The sequence below is a fragment of the Elephas maximus genome, chromosome 12 (genome assembly GCF_024166365.1).
Source record: "Elephas maximus indicus isolate mEleMax1 chromosome 12, mEleMax1 primary haplotype, whole genome shotgun sequence".
NCBI lineage: Eukaryota > Metazoa > Chordata > Mammalia > Proboscidea > Elephantidae > Elephas > Elephas maximus.
Genome location: NC_064830.1, coordinates 73,215,464 through 73,234,985, shown reverse-complemented (window position 1 = coordinate 73,234,985; position 19,522 = coordinate 73,215,464).

Below are 19,522 nucleotides of genomic sequence, written 5' to 3'. Positions count from 1 at the left end.
TGATCAGCCCACTTTGCTTCAGTCGGGGAGGAGCCAAGACCCATCCTTCTCAGTCACAGCCTTTCTGGTAACTACTGTTGTTGCTGGTGGTTGTTGTGGAGTCAGTTCCAACTCATGCCGACCCCACACGTTTCAGGGTACAGCTGTGCTCCACAGGGTTTTCAATGCTCTGACCTTTCAGAAGCAGACTGTCAGGTGTGTCTTCCGAGGCACCTCTGGGGGAGTTTGAACCGCCGACGTTTCAGCCAGAAGTGAAGAACTGAAACATTTGTGCAACCCAAGGACTCCGGTGAACTACTAAGGGGCTTTAAATGGCTATTGGTTGTCTTCCGGGGTTGCCGAGTAGGACAGGGCCTGAGGGAGTCAGCTGGGAACTGGAGCGATTCTGAGGGTCACGATCTTAGTGGTGTTTACACAGGTGTACGCATATGGGGTTAAGAGCTTGCACTTCCCAGGTTAAGGAGCTCTGGTGCTGTAGTGGTTAAGGGCTTGGCTGCTAACCAAGAGGTCAGCAGTAAGAATCTACCAGCTGCTCCCTGGAAACCCTATGGGGCAGCTCTGCTTGGTCTTATAGGGCTGTTGTGAGTCGGAATCAACTCGGTGACAACGGGTTTTGTATTTTGGTTTCACAGAGTACTTAGGATGTGAAAGCACTCTCCTAAAGCTTCATACCCATTAACTCATTTAACCCAGCCCCCAATGTTGTGCTGCTCTTCGCTGCCATAGAGTTGGCCCCAGACTCCTGGAGACGCCAGGTGTTACAGACCAGAACTGTTCCGTAGGGTTTTCTTGGCAGATCACTGGGCCTTTCTTCCACGGTATCACTGGGTGGGTTCCACCTGCCAACCTTTGGGTTAGTAGCTGATCACAAACTTCTCACACCACCCAGGCTCCTTCAGTGGTATGAGGCAGATACTACTTTTATACCGTTTTAGGATGAGGAAACTGAGTCACAGATCAGTGAAGAAGGTTGCCTTCAGTCTCAAACCTATCATATGGTGTAGTTCAGATTTTAATCGAGGTTGTCTGACTCCGAATTCATGTCCCAAGCCCCTACACTAAGAAAAAAAAAATAAACACATTACCCTACACCAATAATCTTAGATATTAAAAGAAATCAAGTTTTTTTTTTTAATTTCTAAAGCAAACATTACACATTAGGGGAAAGATGCCAAATTTACATAAATGATTACAATAAAATTTGACGCTTCTAAGCAATTTCACACTGGTGGAAGCTGCTTGAGCCAAGGACCCAGAGCTCTGGGAAGACAAAGCATCGCCCTCTCTGTCATCTGAGGCCATGACAGCCCTGGAAAGCACCTGAGTGTTGGTATTTCTTAGCACAGAGTGTCGAGGGTTTTACTTTTCGAGTCCAGGACAGAGGCAGATTGCGAGTCTCAGGCTCCCTATGCCAGTTACTCTCTGTGCCAAAGGAAGTCGTGACCCTTCAAAGCGGATATCTGGGCAATGGGTCACCCCAATTATGACACCTGCCTCCAAACCCCGTGAAGGAACAGCAGATCTTCCAGGTACTGAATTGCTCTAGCGGAGGCGGTGAATGCCCTGGCGGAGCACCCAGAGGTGGCTGAAACAGCCGTGGTGAGCAGTCTGGACCCCATTCCAGGGGAGGTGAGTAGAGGATCATATCTGCATGTGGGCACTGGGAAGCCAGAAGCAGGATCAACTTCAAGGCACTATCTAGCCAGTCTTGGTCCTCTGGCAGGGGGCATAATTGATGTGCGTGTGGACTTACACTGTGTGGTCAGCAGATGGGGTTGGCCTCCTCTGTGGCACTGTAAATAATAATTATGAATGATGATGATGGTGACAATGATGACAGCTAATATTTAATGAGTACTTACTATGTGCCAACTCATTTAACCCTCACAACAACCCAATGAGGTATAAGAGAAAAAAAAAAAAAAACCCCGTTGGAAACAATACAAACTAATAGTGACCCTACAGGACAAAGCTGAAGTGCTCCAAGGAGCGGCTGATGGATTCAAACTACCAGCCTTTGGGTTAGAAGCCAAGTTCATAACGACTGCGCCAGCAGGGTTCCCAGTGAGTTAAGGACTCTTATTATACCCTTTTTATACATGAGCGGCAATCCCTGGCTGGGCAAGAGGTCAGAAATTAACTTAAAGGTTGACGATTTGAACCCACCTACTGGCACTGCAGAAGAAAGGCCTGGCGATCACTGTCCATAAAGAGTATAGCCAAGACAATCCTACGGAGCAATTCTACCCTGTAACACATGGTGTCTCCTTGAGTCAGAATCGACTGGAAGGCAATGAGTTTGGTTTGGTTTTTATAATTGAGGAAACAGGCATAAAGAAATTAACTCACCTGGATCACACAGCTAATAAGTGATGGGGTCTGAACGGGAAACTAAGCAATCTGGCTCCACAGCCTGTATTCCTTGATTCAACAAGGATTTATTGAAAACCTACTATGTGCTGAACCCTCTGCAGTTAAATTGGGGACATCATTAATCATCATCATCAATGACCAATATTTAGTACTCACTAGCTTCCATGTAGGGAACTGTACACAAAATAATAATAACTATGATGATACTACTACTTAGAACAACAGTAACAATAAATTTAAACTAGCCAGATGTTTCACATATATCATCACTTGGAATATTCACAGGTACCCAGTAACGGATGAAATTTTATTGTCCCCATTTCACAGAGAAGGAAACTGAATTTAAGAGAGTTAAATAATTTTGCAAACACGTAGTTAGAATTAGAAGTACTGGGATTTGAACCTGATCCTTTCTTTTCCAAAGTCGCCACGCTCTTATCAAGCACATGGCTCAAGCATCATCTTGCTTTTCCACTCATTCAATAAACATGGCATTTTTGGTGTTGCGGTGGTTAAATGCTCGGGTGCTATCCGAAAGGTCGGCGGTTCAAACACACCAGCCCCTCTGCTGGACACACATGTGGCAGTCTGCTTCCATAAAGCCTTGGAAACTCTATAGGGCAGTTCTACTCTGTGCTATAGGGTCGCTACTGGTGGGAATCAACTCTATGGCAATGGCTGGGGGTATAATTTGTTGACACTCACCATGAATTCACTCCTGAGCTGCAGGTGGTGAAGGTGTTCATTGTTATGTCCCCACAGTTCCTGTCCCATGACTGGGACCAGCTCACCAAGGAACTGCAGCAGCATGTGAAGGGAGTGACAGCCCCGTACAAGCACCCCAGGAACGGGAGCATGCAGATGGATGGGGTCTGGTCCTCCTGGCTGCCTCTGATGCTCAGCTCTCCCAAGTCCTCCAGGGCAGTTAGGGTAAGCTTAGGTAAACAACAGCACTAGCTTTTTCCACAACAATTCAACTTAAGAAGCAATTCAACTTAAGGACAGTGTGAAGCAGACTTTATCAGATGGGAGCCTCCAGCCTGTGCCAGAAACCATAAAGGAACTCACTGCTGGCAAGTTAACCTAAAGAAAAAAATCGTGTCCAAAGACATACCTGCAAGAAGGTTATTTATAATCCTGCAGAATCTGAAAATGAAGTACAAACCAGCAGCTTTCAAACTTTTTGTAACATGATTCACAGGAAGAAACACATTTTGTATTGCAACCCAATACATATACACATTAATATAACATTAAAAATCTAATAAAATATTTATCCTTCTATCTTGCAATACATTCAAAATATTCTATTCCACTTCATTTTTTTTAATGCTGCCTTCAACCTACAAAATTCCTTTGAAAACTCACTAATGAGTGGCGGCCTACGGTTTGAAAATCACTGATCTCAATGTCCAAAATAGGAAAGTGATTCAATTATTCATGGAATTAACATGGGCTCCTCATGGTCGTACAGTGGTGAAGTGCTCGGATTCTACCAAAAAGGTTGGCAGATCGAGCCCACGAGGTGCTCCCTGGGAGAAAGATGTGGCAGTCTGCTTCTGTAAACCTTTCAGCCTTGGAAATCCTCAGGGGCAGTTCTGCTCTGTCCGCAAGGGTCACCATGAGTCAGAATCGACTTAATGACAGTGGGTTTCGTTTTTTCATACTTAAAAATGATGATGCACATATTTTATTTTTTGACCTAAAAAGATCTCAGCAACACATTATTAAGAGAAGAAAGCAGAATATGGAATAGTATATGTAGTATGATCCTACTTGCTTAAAAATAAAGTTGGAAAGGATACAGATGCCAAAGACTTAACATTTCTTTCTTATCTAACACTTTGCTGCATTGTCTGAATTTTTACAATCAATACCCATCATATAAAAAAAAAATCATCATATAGCTAACGTTTATTCATCACTTATTCTACATGCCAGGCCCTGTAGGAAATCTTCTACATGTCGCATTCAATCCCTGCCACAATCTGCTATGGTGTAACTATCCTGTTCTACATAGAGGAAACTAAGACACAGACAAAGCAAATGGCCACAAATTACAGCTAATACAACGCAGGGCTGGAGCTCAAACCCAGGTGTGTCTGACAACAAAGTTCATTCTTTTCATTTTTGGCTGTTGCCTCATAGCTTTCACATCATAGCAACACCCAAGCACCACAGAAACACCAACCGGCAGAGAAGTATTGCAAACATCAGCAGGGCCACCCATGCTGGACAGGTTTCAGTGGAGCTTCCAGACTAAGGCAGACTAGGAACAAAGGCCTGCCAATCTACTTCCCAAAGTTACCTGATGAAAATCCTATGGATTACAACAGAATATTTTCTGATACAGTGTTAGGGATGAGCCTGCTAGGTAGGAAGGTACTCAGAATCCATAGTGGCCAAAATAAAGGGCCTGAGCATCCAATGACCATGAAGATGGCACAGGACCAGGCAACATTTCATTCTGTTGTCCTTGGGTGATCACAAGCTGGAGCCGGCTCAATGGAAACTAACAGCAACAGCAATGCTGTCTCGTAGAGAACAGGACAAATGATGCACAGCATTAGGTGGGCAAGGTTATACTGTGGGTAACGAACAGCCCCAAAGTCTTAGTGGCTGGCCTAGAGCGATGAAAGTTTATTACCATGGGTCTTCTGGGAACTCTGCTCCATGTTCCCTCACACCGGGACCAGGATAAACCACAGTTAGCATATAGAAACCTGCCAGGTGCTATGCCGATACGAAGACAGGTGGCCAGCATCCTGAACTCTTCTACCTAGAGGTGACACACTTCACACTTCCTTGATCAAAGGAAGTCATGTGGCTACATCCACATACAGGGAGTCAGTAGGAGGACCTGAGATAACTGGTGAACCCCATGGAGACCCCCACATGGCATTAGCATGTCTGGGGTCTATGCAGGTGACAAGTAGGTGAGTGAGAAATGGAAGGAATTGAGAGCAGGACTAAGTCAGGTTGGATTTGCTTTCTCCTTCTTCAGGCGGAGTTTGTCCCAGAGCTGCCCAAAACCATCAATGGCAAGTTCAAACGGAGTGAACTTCACAAAAGGAGTTTCGGTAGATGAAATCGGCAGTCAACTCAGGCCCACTGAGTGAACTTGGAAACACCTCTGGCAGACTCAGTTTCCCCAGTATGGTGGGGTGGAGGTGTGTTGAGAGAGTTGATTTCAAAGTGGATCAGGAGCAGCTAGGTTCCCACATTTTTCCTCTCTGAAGGTAAATTCAGTCACTACCCTTTCTTCCCCTGCTCTGCCCCCTTAGGGTTGACCAGGTGAGCTCTGGGACTGGGGGCTGGCGGGTAATAAAATGCCACCAACAACATCAACAGAGCCTCTGTTTTGTGAGCTTCTTCTATGCCTGGGCCTGTGCTAAGTGCTTCTCACAACTTCCTCTGCGATTCTCCCCAACCCCCAATGTGAGATATCCTGAGGCAGATGAATTCTCCTTACTGGACCCAGCACCATCTAGTGACGCCCTGTGTCTATTCCCATGGCCAGGGACACTCAGGTTGGGAGGGAAATTCCATGTGACCCTAGGCTCTGGCCCTGCTGGGCTCCTCCTGGGCCCCCAAGGAGGGTAAGCCCAAAGGTGGGGTGAGAGGGGCATCTGGGGGCTCGGCCCTTGATGACTGTACTTGATGGCCGGATACCACAGAACCTGCCACCATCCAGTGGGTCTGTCACCTTTGTGCCTGACACTAATGCTGCTGCTGCCCCAGCTCCTGGCCATAATGGTGAGTGGGATACCAGGGCTCTCTGGGGATCCAAGATCCCCAAGGACTTCTCCAATGCTCCCGAGATGTGCTGCCCACTCACCTCTAACCAGGGACCCAAGAGCCCTCCCCCTCAGATTTCCAAGGAGATCTCCCCCACTTGACCCCTCTCCAGGGATCCAGGACTTCCCCAACCCTCCTATCAACCTCCAGCTACTCACCCCACCCCAGGGACACAAAGCACTACAGACCCAGAGCTCTCCCTAGGGACACTCACTCAGTCATGCTTCCCAGGGACCCAGTACCCCCTCAGCCCTTCCCAGGGGCCCAAGGAGCTCCGTAGACACCCACTCACCATAACCCTCTACATTCACCCCTGGGTGGGGTTCCAGTGAACAAACTCTTCACTTCCTCAATCCTTGAGGTGTGTGGTGGGACCACCAGGAGGACACCAGGGGCTAAGGGAGCAGGGGCAGAAGGGCCCAGCCCCGCCTGAGGGAGGAGGATTGACATACTGTCACCTCTCACCCACCTCTGGCGGTGGCCCTAGAAGAAGTCCCCTCTGTGTCTGCTTGTTCCTGGGGTGCACACTCACAGACACACATACACACACTCAGAAGTGTGCTGAGACAACAACCACGGAGATGTACACATAAGGACCACCCAGACTCAGCGGGGCACACGGGTGTGGGCTCATGGACAAGTTCACATGGACCCACATTGTAGACCCTGGCACAGACACTGGAGGGAGTACACGAACACACAGACACTCACTCAAGATCATCCAAGACGGCCCCAGGATGAGATGACACATGATGGATACACACACACACAGATCCACACTCAAAAAACACCCAAAGGATCAAATTTACACACACACACACACACAGATCAGAAACACAGACACTCCAGGAGGGTCACACACGCCCAGATACACACTGTCCTGGTTCGAACCTCTAGAGAAGCAAAACCAGTAAAGCGAATAAATATAGAGAGAGAGAAACAGATTTACATCAAGGCAATGGCTCACTCGGTTATAGAGGTTGCAATGCCCCAAGTCCATGGGTCAAGATAGAGCCTTCTCCTGATTCATGTCGCAGCAGGGGCTGGCAAACACAAGGGCGGTAGGTTGGATAGCAGGGCTCTTGCTCACAAGCTTAGAAGATTGATGAATCCCAAGACTGGAAGGCAAGATCACAGGAAAGCTGCTAGCTCAAGTCCCAAGAACTGGGGGTCACATAACGGGAGCCAGCTACAGGATCCAGTACCAGCAAAAAGCCCCCAAGCCTTGCCAGAATGTCCACTTATATTCCATGCACCCACACCCCCAAGGAAACTCCCTTTTCACTGACTGGCTGCTCACATCAGATCCCATCATGGGGGTGATCACATATCAAATCTCAACAGGAAGTGATCACAACATTGTACCAACTGCCAAAACACTAAAAATCCTGGCACAGCCAAGTTGGCACACAATCTTAACCATCACAGTTCACCCTTTGTCAACTTGGCACCTACATACATTTTATTAAACCATACAAAACCTCTGAATAAAGACTACTTAAAAGTCATATTTGGGCATAACATGATACAGTGAACACACACAACCAAACATGACCTAGGCCTGTTTACATCTTATTTTTATGAGTGAAGAAAACAAAAACATTTCACGGATGTAAACATACAAAGCAGAAACACTCATAAAAATTACAGTCTTCATTTTTGCAACTGGTCATGTGGTTGTAACTGGTATTTAGAACTACCTTCTTCCACCACCCATTCCGTATTCCCTTTGCCTTTAGCAAGCCCTTCAGCTGGTCGTGGTTCTTTGTTTGGTGGGGTAACTCAAACCTTCATTCATGTTGGAATTTACATGTTGGAATTAGGTTGCTATAGTATTCCATTGACTTTAATCACAGGGCATGGTAGGACTAAGAGACACCCTAAGAGATCACCTGCTTTCCAAACATACTCTTCTTTGCCTTCATGATGTAAAATAAATCCGATTTCCTCTTGGTAATCAGGATCAATCACACCAGCCAGTATGGCAACTCCCTTCTTTGCCTGTTGATCCAGAGACATGAGGAGCCCAAAGTGGCCAGGTGACATTCTTAGCTTCCACTTCAGTGGACTCTGATGTTTCTCCTGGTGGGACCATTCCTCCCTTTGAACTAAGACGTCTAGATCTGCAGAGCATAAGGACGTGGGGACGTGGAGCAAAAATCTTGTGAGTGGGTGACTAGGGATAATAGTGAGCGGTTCCATTCCCATTTCCACCTCTTGATTCCTTGATCCATGAGTCCTAGCTATGGGAGAAAGAGAACCACATATTGGACACTTGTTCAGAGCACATGCAGCCTCCTGGAGAACACTGCCCCAACCCTGCAAGGTATTGCCACCTAGCTGTTGCTCTAATTGTGTCTTTAGAAGGCCATTCCATTGTTCTATCACATGAGGTACTTCAGGATGATGAGGAATATGGTAAGACCACTGAATTCCATAAGAATGGGCCCTTTACTGCATTTCATTTGCTATGAATGAGTCCTTGATCCAAGGCAATGCTATGTGGGATACCATGACAGTGGATAAGGTATTCTCTAAGTCCACAGATGGTAGTTTTGGCAGAAGCATTACATAAAGGGAAGGCAAATCCATATCCAGAGTACGTGTCTATACTAGGAAGAACAAAACACTGCCCCATCCATGATAGAAGTGGTCCAACATAATGAACTTGCCACTAGCGTATTGGCTGATCACCTCGACGGATGATACCATATCAGGGACTCAGGGCTGGTCTGCTGCTGGCAGACTGGGCACTTAGTAGTGGCTGTAGCCAAGTTGGCCTTGGTGAGTGGAAGCACACATTGCTGAGTGCATGCTTAACCTCCATCCCTGCCACTATGGCCACTTTTTTCATGAGCCCATTGAGCAATAACAGGAGTAGCTAGGGAAACAGAATGCCTGGCTTCCACAGAATACGACATCCCATCCACTTGATTGTTAAAATCCTCCTCTGCTGAGGTCACCCTTTGGTGAGCATTCACATGAGACACAAATATCTTCAATTCTATGGCCCATTTGGACAGGTCTATCCACATACCTCTTGCCCGTACTTCTTTGTCTCCAATTTTCCAGTCACGTTCCTGCCAAGTCCCTGAACATCCAGACCTTTGGCCATGAATCAGTATACAATTGCACATCTGGCCATTTCTCCTTCCAAGCAAAGTGAACAACCAGGTGCACTGCTCGAAGTTCTGCCCACTGCGAGGATTTGTCTCCACCACTGTCCTTCAGGAGGTCCCCGAAAGGGGCTGTGGTGCTCCTGCAGTCCACTTTTGAGTAGGGCCTGCATATCACGCACAACCATCTGTAACCAGGCACACATTTTCTCTTCCTCAGTCAACTCATGATGAGGAGGCCATAGATGCAGACTGGGAGATGGAAGGCAATGTGACAGAAGCAGAGACCATGGGCATTTTCACCACTTCCTCATGCCACTTGTGTCTTCAGGTCCTGCTCAGGCCCGATCTCATATATACCAATTCCATTTAATGACAGAGTGCTGCTGTGCACATCCAACTTTATGACTCTGTGGGTCAGACAACACCTAGTTCATGATGGGCACTACAGGCCACACCTTGACTTGATGGTCCATGGTTAAGCATTCAGTCTCTACTAAGGCCCAGCAACAAACCTAAAGTTGTTACTCAAAAGGACAGTAGTTATCAGCACAGGATGATAGGACTTTGTTCCAAAATCCTAAGGGTCTGCACTGTGATTCACAAATAGCAACCTACCAAATACTCCAGACAGCATCTCTATCTGCCACTGACACTGCAAGCACCATTGGATCAGCCGGATCCTATGGCACAAGGGGCAGAGTGGCTTGCACGGCAGCCTGAACCTGTTGCAGAGCCCTCTCTTTTTCTGGGCCCCACTCAAAACTAGCAGCTTTTTGAGTCACTTGATAAATAGGCTGGAGTAGCACACCCAAATGAGGAATATGTTGTCTCCAAAATCCAAAGAGGCCTATCTGGCATTATGCCTTATTTTTGCTTGTGGGAGAAGTCAGATGCTATAATGTATCCTTCCCTTTAGAAGGAATATCTCGACATGCCCCACACCAATGGACCCCTAGAAATTTCACTGAGGTGGAAGTCATCTGAATTTTTGTAGTGTGAATTTTCCACCCTCTAGCACACAAAAGTTTTACCAATAAGTCTAGAGTCATTGACGCTTCTTCCTTGCTAGGTCTAATCAGCATGATGACAACAATGTAATGGACCAGTGTGATGTCTAGTTTTAGGGAAAGGTTATCAAGTTCCCTGCAGACTAAATTATGACATGAGGCTGGACAGCTGATGTAGCCCTGAGGTAGGCAACTGAAGGTACACTGCTGGCCTTCCCAGCTGAAGGCAAACTGCTTCTGACGGTCCTTCAAAACAGGTATGGAGAAAGGCCAGATCAAAAGCTGCATACCAGTTACCAGGAGAAGTCTTAATTTGCTCAAGCAATGAAACTACATCTGGAATAGGAGCTGCAATTGGAGTCACCACCTGGTTAAGTTTTAGACAATCCACTGGCTTTCCCTAAGATTCATCCATGTTTTCCAAAGGCCAAACTGAAGAGCTGAATGGGGATATGGTGGCAATTACCACCCCTGCATCCTTCAAGTCCTTGATGGTGGCTGTAATCTCCACAATCCCTCCATGAATGTGGTATTCCTTTGCTTTACTATTTTCCTGGGTAGTGGCATTTCTAATGGCCTCCACTTGGCTTTTCCTACCATGATAGCCCTTACTCCATTTGTCAGGGATCCAATGTGGGGGTTTTGCCAGTTACTGAGTATATCTATTCCAATTTTGCATTCCTTAACTGGGGAAATCACTACAGGATAGGTTCAGGGACCCACTGAGCCTACTTCAGACGGATATGAGCTAAGGCTCCATGAATAACCTGACCTGCATATGTCCCCACTCTGACTGGTGGACCACAGTGGTCTCCCAGAATCAGTGTCAGTTCACAACCAGTGTCCAGTAATCCCTGAAAAGTCTGATTATTTCCTGTTCCCCAATGAACAGTCACTCTCCTACAAGGAGATCCCTTTGAGGAAGGCTGGGAGAAAGGATAACAGTGTAAGTTTTTGGCAGCATATTGGAGTCTTTTCTCAAGGGGACCCGGCATTCCCTTTATTCAAGGGGTTGTGGGTTTTTAAACTCGCTCAAGTCTAGGAATTGATTGACGAACCCTGACTCTATTCTCGCGGGGTCCGAGTTAGACTGTTGTTCACTTGACCTAGAATTCATCCGCTTGTACAGATCAAGTAAATATTTAGTAGATTTCCCATCTATTTCACTCTAAGGGACACCAAGATTAAGTAGCCCATGCTGTAAATCCATAAGAGTCAGATTATTCTGATTACCACTTTGACTCTGCTGTTCACTACAGTAACCACGCCCACCTTGTCTTCTTCATTCATCAAGTGCTGCCACTTGGCCCCTACCACCACAGGGTCCGATCAGCCCCCTTATACTTAGGTGCCTTAATTCACTTCGGCCAATTCCCACTGTCAAATCTGACTTGCATAATACAGCAATCACAGCAGTCTTCAAGGGCCCTGGGGCTCCCTTCACAAATTTGTTCCTCACCATTGTGGTAAAAGGTGTGTCCTCTGTGTGTGTCTGTGGGTCTAACCTGATAAAACCACTCTAGCATGCCATTTTCCCTAAGCCTTTGAATACTTTCTTCTACAGTATATCAAAGCAGGTCTGCTACTTCAAGTTGATTTACTGTAGGCCAAAGCATAATTCATGCTCCAGCAACCCAATTAAATAAACTATTAGATCCTTTCCTCACTTCTAGAGCTGAAACACTGAATGAAAGAATCTGTGCTGAGTAGACCCATATCAATAAACTCAGACTGATCCATCTTTATGTTCCTTTCACTATTATCCCACACCCTTAATAGCCATTCCCATATATATTCCCCAGGTTTTTGTTGGTACATAGTAGAAAAGTCAAGCAATTCTTTTGGAAAGTAGTGCACCTCATCCTGGCTCATACTTTGTACTTTACCTTTTGGGGCTCACTGGGATGTAAGTCTAGGTATAGGTCAGTGAGGAACTGTTTTGAGAACATTCAGCATTGTCTTGTAAAATATTTGCCTCAGGCGGGGTGCTAGGCAATGACTCAGAAAAGGTGCTTTAGACTCAGCTGGGTTAGTCTCATTAGATGGGAGTGGAAGGGCTAATGGTATTACTGGGCAAGGTGGTTTAGCAGGCAAACACGGAATGGTCTCTTCAGATGGGAGTGAGAAGGCTGGTTCTATTGCCAGCAGTAAATGGAGTTTTGGGGCTCGGTATCTCCAGCTTCCTGATTATCTGCCCATATGTCCCCATCTCAAGTTTCAGGATCCCATTTCTTCCCAATCAATGCTCTCACTTTAACTTCAGACACCTTTCCAGGCTGACAGTTGACTTGGCATTGTAATTCAACCACTGTTACAATAAGATTCTGGATTTGGTTTTTGGCACTATCCGCTCTGTTACTACAAGATTCAAGGCTTTCTTTCAAGGCACAAGTGGAAACTTTCAAGTTATTTATGCGGCACTTGAGCTTTGACTCTGAAGCCCTCAGCACATCTCTTTCTTTCACCAGTTTGTCTAGGAATAGTACGATCAACCAACCAGTTACCTTATATTTCTTATTCTGGCAAAACTGTAGAAAGATATCACACATGCAATCACCCAGAGCCTTGCCTTTCACCAATATCTGAGCTATTGGTGGTGATGTTTTGCATATTTGTATTGCCACCTCATACCATTGATTAGCAATTGATTAGCAAAGTCATCAACATCTTGAAGACTAACCAGACTTGAGAACCAATTTAGAAGACTCACCCTTACAATTTTCTTTCTCTAGAACCACTCTTGGTACCAAATGTCTTAGGTTGGGTTCTCTAGAGAAGCAAACCAGTGAGGTGTATAAATATATATACAGAGAGAGATTTATATCATGGAAATTAGTCATGCAGTTGTTGAGGCTGGAATGCTCCCAAGTCCGTGGGTCAGAATAGAGGCTTTTCCTGATTCATGTAGCTGCAGTGGCTCGCGAGCCCAAGATTGGCAAGTAGGAGAGCAGGGCTCTTGCTCACAAGTTGTGAGATTGACAAATCCCAAGATCAGCAGGCAAGACCACAGTAAGCCGGTAGCTGAAGTTCCAAGAATCGGAGGTCAGATGAACAGGTGCCACCTTCAGGATCTAGAATGACAAAAGCCTACAAGCCTTGCGAGAATGTCTGCCTATATTCGATGCAGGCCACATGCCCAAGGAAACGTCCTTTCAACTGACTGGCTACTCAGAGCAAATCCCATCACGAGGGTGTTCACATATCAAATCTCAACAGGGAAGTGATCACAACATTAAAAGGCTGTCAAAACACTGAGATTCATGGCCCAGCCAAGCTGACACAAAATCTTAACCATCACACAGACCGACACGCACAGAGACATACACAGATTTCAACAACTGACCCACACCATTCACTGACACAGACTCGCATACGCACACACACAAAAACACACAGAAGTAAACAACAGCCACACAGGGGAAAATACAAAACACAGCCGATATATTCACAGAGTCAGAATGCCAGACACACATGGACACCCACAGAGATTACACAACTGCACACACACATTCACACACCCACAAACCCTTAGCCGCACTGGATACACAGGAAGCCCTGGCACTCCCAACAGAGGCCACTACAGGCAAATGGGGCTTCATTCCCAGCATGTCCTACTGCACTGAAGCTGTTACAACAGGAAGTGCTTTCCTAGTTCAAAATTCAGGCTGGGGCCCTCTGGAAGGCGTGCCCAGGGCACTGAGGTGCCAGAGAGTGGCCAGGGCATGGTGGCTCTGGTAAGAGCCTCTGGGCACAAGGTTGGGACTCTGACGCTGTCAAGGGCCCTTAGAGTGGGGGTGTCCTGTGGGGACTGGTGGGCACAGGGGTCAAGGGAGGCCACAGGAACTGTTCTTAATTTTCATAGGTGTTGTGATGATTAATTCTGTGTGTCAATCCTACCTGTGTGTGTAAATGTAAGGAAAGGTAAGGGGCCTGTCATAGAGGATCAACAGAGGAAATGCCCAGTTAATAAAGAAAGCATATTCCAGATAGGAGTAACATTACAAATAATCGGAACTGCAGAACACTCCATTGTGCTCATGCCTAACCTCTACATGGATCAAGAGGCAACTGTTTGAACAGAATGAATTACAAAACGTCTGCAGCTGGGTTTATCCTTTCACCTTAATTATTCAATCTGCACGAGAAACAAGTACTCCTAGAAGATGGATTATATGAAGAAGACAGCATCAGGATGGGAGGAACACTCATTAACAAATTCAATAATCAATTGACACGACCTTGCTTTCTGAAAATGAAGACGACTTGAAGCACTTTTGACCAAAGTCAAAGGCTAGAGCCTTCAGTAGAGATTACGCCTGAATGTGAAGAAAACAAAAATCTTCAAAACTGGACCAATAAACAACATCGTGATGAATGGCAAAGAAACTGAAGCTGTCAAGGATTTCATCCTACTCGGATCAACAATATCCATATAAGCAGAAGTCAAGAAATCAAAAATCATATTACATTGGGCGAATCTGCTGCACACACCCTCTTTAAAGTTTTAAAAACTGAAAATGTCACTTTGATAACTAAGATGCCCCTGACCTAAGCCATGGTCTTTTCAATCACCTCATACACATGTGAAACTTGGACAATGAAAAAGGAAGGCAGAAGAAGAATTGATGCAGTTAAATTATAGTGTTGGCAAAGAATATAGACTACCCTTATGGAGTGCCAGAAGAACAAACAAATCAGTCTTAGAGGAAATGCAATCAAAAGCCTCCTTAGAAGTGAGGATGACAAGACTTAACTTTGGCTCTCTTCTTGTGAACATGTCATCAGGAAGGAAGAATCTCTAGAGAAGGACATCGTGTTTGGTAAAACAGAGGGTCAGCAAAAACACGGGAAAACTTCAATGAGATGGATTGACACTATGGCCACCACAATGGGCCTCATTACGTTATATAAGGCTGCTGTGATTTGGAATGGACTCCATGGCAAATACTGACAATAACCTTTTAAAATATAGAACAAAGGATATAACACTTTTTTTAAATTAAATGAGCAGATAGGATGTTCTCATGTGTATTCTAAAAATTACATTATAAACACATAAGGATACCCAGTGGATGTCAAGGTCTGATGTACAGTAATTAGGGCAATGACCATACAAACTCACATATTATCCCGATACTAATTTACATATCAAATGGAGAAATCTCCTCTACTGAAATGAACAGCATACTTGTGCAAATAGATTGTAATATTTCATGCAACTCCTCAATGTGAAAAGATATTTTGAATGAAGTGAAAAAGGTTTAGAAGGCCTAGACCCTTGCTTACAGCAAATGAGAAAAAGTAGCTTTGAGAGCTGTTTGGGGAATGTAAAACTTCAACAAGTCACATGAGTATATTTCTGAATTTGAAAATAAAGAAAAGGGATGGGAAATGTATGATTCACTAGATCCAAGTATCAATTATGGGAAAAGATATATTTTAAACAGGACATTATGGACATCCTGATTTCGCCTTAGAAGTGAAGACATAAAAAAAGTCGCTGTATTCAAATCTTGAATTTTTAGTTGAAAAATATTTATTTTCAATAAATACATCTAAATTACAGCACTGGCTTAGTTCTTAAATATTCTAGCAACTTTATATCCAGTGGAAATTTCACCTTAAGAGTTTTAAGTTCTGTAAAATATCAAGAGTTGGTACTAAAAAAAGATATCACCGTTCATTGTTCATCTAAATCTCATTCATGAATTCTGCTTAGTGCAGTATTATTCCGACTTGGAATGAGCCTTGGTCGTTTTTTTTTTTTTTTAAATAACATTCATGGTCACAATGTGTCCTATGAAAGACGGCTCACAAAGCTGAAATTTCAAATTATTTGAGGTCATCATAGGATTCTGAAAATCATTAAACATGGCAATTATCTGAACTGAAAACGAGACAAACTAAGAATGACTTTTTAGAAATATTATTGATGACTATGCTTCCATGGGTGCCCTGGGGCTGCAGTGGTTAAGAGATATGGCCGCTAACCAGAAGTTTGGCAGTTCAAATCCACCAGCAGCTCCTTGGAAACCCTAAGGAGCAGTTCTACTCTGCACACATGGCTTGGCTCTGAGTCAAAATTGAATCCACTCCACCACAACTAAAGCAACAACACTTTCATGAAAAATAGGATAGTAAAATTAGAATAATTTCTAATATTTTAATGAGGAAAATTAATTAAACTTAACATAAGGTTGAGAATATTAATACATCTACTTTTCCATTTTCTACTATTTCCCAGCTACTTTAAAGTTATTTATTTATTTATTTTTTAAAGTTATACGTCAAAACAAACAAACAAACCAACCCACTACCATCAAGTCAATTCCGACTCCCAGAGACTCTGTAGGACACAGTAGAACTGTCCCATAGGGTTTCCAAAGCTGTAATCTATAGGGAGCCTACTGCCACACTTTTCTCCAGCTGAGCAGCTGGTGGGTTCCAACCGGAAACCTTTCGGTTAGCAGCCGAGCGCTTAACCACTGCGCTACCAAGCCTCCTTCTATAGGTAAAACAATCATGAAAAAGTTAACAAAACCCTGTACACAGGGACCCGCACCTTCCCTTTCATCTCGGGCTCCACCATGGGTGGCCTGGAGAAGCCACAGCAAAGCAACTTCTCCTCATCACTCAGGGCCCCAAAAGGAAGCTTGGCAGTCACTGTTGACTCTCGGGTTCCTAAGCTAAGGGGCACCTCCCTTATGCTGGATCCTGTGGAAATGAAGCTCTCCTTCCCGCCCCAGCTGCACCATCACCCACCAGGCCTAAGCCCAGAACCACCAACCCTTCCAGGAGCCACCGGTCAGATAAGGCGAGGTGCGCCCTCTGCTGGCTATTGGCGCGCAGGGATGGTCACTTTGTGCCGGCTGCTTAAAGGTAGCAGTGCCCCCATGGGAATGACCGACATTCTCAATTCTAAGTGATATTTACACCAAAAAATAGGTTAATTCCACTTTTATGTAGGGAATCATTTAAATAAGAATTTCACCAGCAACACTGACCTCCAGGAAGAATTCTCCATCATCACGTTAAAATGAAAACACGTGAATTTCTTGAGGAAGTCTCCTCAGACCTTGAGTGGGATATCTAAATTCTTTATTTGGAAACGGGTGTTTTATCAGAGACCTCTTAGGCACCATTTCTAATCCCCTTGGCTCTCCTATCTCTGTTTCACATGCTACTGTGACAATCAGCTCTGAAGGCTCAGATTTACCTCATGAGGGACCAACATCACAACCTCCTGCACTTTGTCCTTGTGTCACCTGACTCCCCACCCTTCTCTGGGTTTCTATGTTGATGCTGAGGTGGGAGATGCCCCAGGATCAGAGCCCACACATGCACAGCCAGGTGCCTTGTTGACTCTGGGTGTGTGTATGGTCTGTCTGTGTATTCACTGAATGGTCATTGTGATGGGGGTCAGTATGATGTTAGGGTATGTACATATGATTTTCATATTTGGGTACAATCACAAGGTAGATGGTCATTTCAGGGTCTCTGTATGTATGTTTGCTATGGTCAGTTGGGTGTATCGACATGTGGGATCTTGGACAATGTGCAATGAGTGTATGCTTGTTGTCAGCGTTTTGTGTGTTTTAAAGGTAGACTAATGTGAGAATGTGTGGTCAGTGTGTGAATTCAGGATGTGAGTGTGGTCAGAATATGTGTGAGTTCTCAGTGTAGATGTGTTGTCAGAATACACAATCATTTGCAATATCTAAGTGTGTCTTGCATTGATTTTCATGAGGTCAGAAGTTTTGTGGTCAGTGTGAATGTGTGTGTCCTTGTGTGTGTTTACAATGTGGTTAGAGAGGGTTAGTGAGAACCCTGTTAGAGGCAGCACACTGCAACACTGCCAGCCTCCCAGGAAACACCAGGTGGCCAGCTTCCAGTCTTCCTGGGAGCAGTGGAATCCACTGGAGATATTTGATGGGTGGGGCTACTTCTTGGAGGTTGAATTAGGGTTTCTCTCCATGATAACATCTTACTCCTACATTGTACATTTCTTTGAAGCTGGTTAAGCTCTTTGACAATTGTTTCTCTGAGCCAGATCAAAAACTTACAAAAGCTTTTCTGTTCCTGGGAAGTTATTTTAGCAATAGTCTTTGTCTGCGCTGTCCTTTCAGTGAGTATTTCAACATACCTTGTAAATCTGCTTTGAATCATGAATAATCAGGGCAGAGTATAGCTATCCCATATTTTTCCAAGGAGGAGCTGGTGAATTCGAACTGCTGACCTCTTGGTTAGCGGCAGTAGCTCTTCACCACTGCACCACCAGGCTGGGTTTTTTTTTTTTTTTTTTTGGATTATAGAAATGCTTTGGAAACCCTGGTGGCGTAGTGGATAAGGGCTAAGGCTGCTAACCAAAAGGTCGGCAGTTCATATCCACCAGGCGCTCCTTGGAAACTCTATGGGGCAGTTCTACTCTGTCCTATACCATCACTATGAGTCAGAATTGACTCGACGGCAATGGGTTTTAGATATGCTTTGAATCATGACTAATCAGGAATTTTTATAGTCACTGGCCTATTAATGGATTTTCACATTATAAATGAGAACACAAATTGATGAGTGAAATCAAGCTAACTCTGTAAAATAATCTCATCTTTTTTAGTGAATAATCAGTGAACAAGACAACTGTATAACTTCAATGAGAAAACTTTTAAGTGACAAATTCTTTCTGTCCAACGAAGTAATAAATATTAACTCTTCTGGGGCCCCTTTCACACACTGGAAGTGGAAATGTGATTTCTCACAACCATCCCGAAATACGATGTAACGTTGTCTACCCAAAGCCTTCGAAATGCTCACACTCTTTTCTTTATTCAGCACCATCCCACATCTAGTTATCTACCCTAATGAAAGGACCACCATGATTCCAAAGACCTGGTGAGAGCACATTCAATGGAACCAGATGGATTACAGTGAAAATGTGGCAACGAGCTGAATGACCCATGGTAGAGGGATTCCCTAACTAGTGTGAATCCTTACGGTGGAGGCGGCTCCTAAAAATCATAAGCTTCAAAGACATTTCAGAACACAGAAAATGCTCTTAATGTAATGTCAAGTGAAAAGACCCAGAAACCAGGTTTTCTACGTTGTGTAGAAAAGAGGGTATGTGTTTCTGCACAGATAGAGTGAACAAATGCTCCATGAAAATACCATCGAATGGAAGAACCAGAATTTCTAAAGGGTGCTGTAACCATCACTGTATCAACTTCCTTG